Source organism: Monopterus albus, unplaced genomic scaffold (genome assembly GCF_001952655.1).
Source record: "Monopterus albus unplaced genomic scaffold, M_albus_1.0 scaffold329.1, whole genome shotgun sequence".
Taxonomy (NCBI): Eukaryota; Metazoa; Chordata; class Actinopteri; order Synbranchiformes; family Synbranchidae; genus Monopterus; species Monopterus albus.
In genome coordinates this window covers 146,446-147,466 of record NW_018128209.1, presented here as the reverse complement: position 1 = coordinate 147,466, position 1,021 = coordinate 146,446, and positions in this window count along the sequence as shown.

Below are 1,021 nucleotides of genomic sequence, written 5' to 3'. Positions count from 1 at the left end.
CTTGCTGTCTCCGCATATCCACCATGTGTCTGCCTCTGAGGTGGGTTGGTTCACAAACCGGGTGGCAGAATAGTGATGTTGAAGGTTTCCTTGCACCAGGCCAGCAGCAGGTAGTGGGAGACAACAGAGCGCACATAGCAGGTATAATTTTCAGGATATCAGCTGCTACTGGAGGAATGTCTCCTTTGTCTCACCGGTGGAAACAGCAAAGAAAGATTAACATTGTTCAATAGTTAGAGAAAGACTTATGTCTTTAGATATACATGGTAATCCTGTAGTCTTTCTCCACTTCCGTTTGATCACTTTCAACAGGACCCTACAAGGTGACTGAAATAACGTTGCACGCAGTTCGCCTTCAGGGCAAGAGAGAAACGTGGTACCACTGGAGCCAGTGTGCCCCTGTGGAGGCACCAACGAGACCTTTGACAGAAGTCCAGGCAGACCTCAAACAGGTGGGAAAAGGGGCAGAATAATCCCCTCACCTGTTGAGCACACAGGTAGTCTACCCTGGCTGTGCTCAAGACAGAAGACCAGGACGAGAAGAAGACGACAAGCTGGAGCCAGAAGAAGACGAACATCAATATTGACAGGCTATAGAACGGTTTTGGGCTAGAGACACTTTCACAAACAACCCTCCAGTCCCCTGGTTGAGCTTCATCACAGCCTGGGACAGTAATGATGCACTAGACGAACCTCATCGTCCGGTAACAGTGCCCCTGATAGTGGGTTTTCATTTCGCATCACGGTATACCTTTAAGCTCCAAGTAGGGCCATTCTGTTTGGTGGCAGGGAGTGATAGTGGTAGAATCACCTTTTTCTCATGTCAAAAGCATGGACTCAACCAGCGAGCAAGAGCCTGACTGGAGAGTTCGTATGGAGCAGGCTCTACCCCACCAGGAGGCTGCCCTGAGTTAGATACTGACAGACCTGCACCAGTTACATCAGGAAAGAGGCGATCAAGCCACGGCCGGGGTGGCTGTGGCCAGGGTTTCAGCAGAACATGAGCCCAGACTGGCTTTGC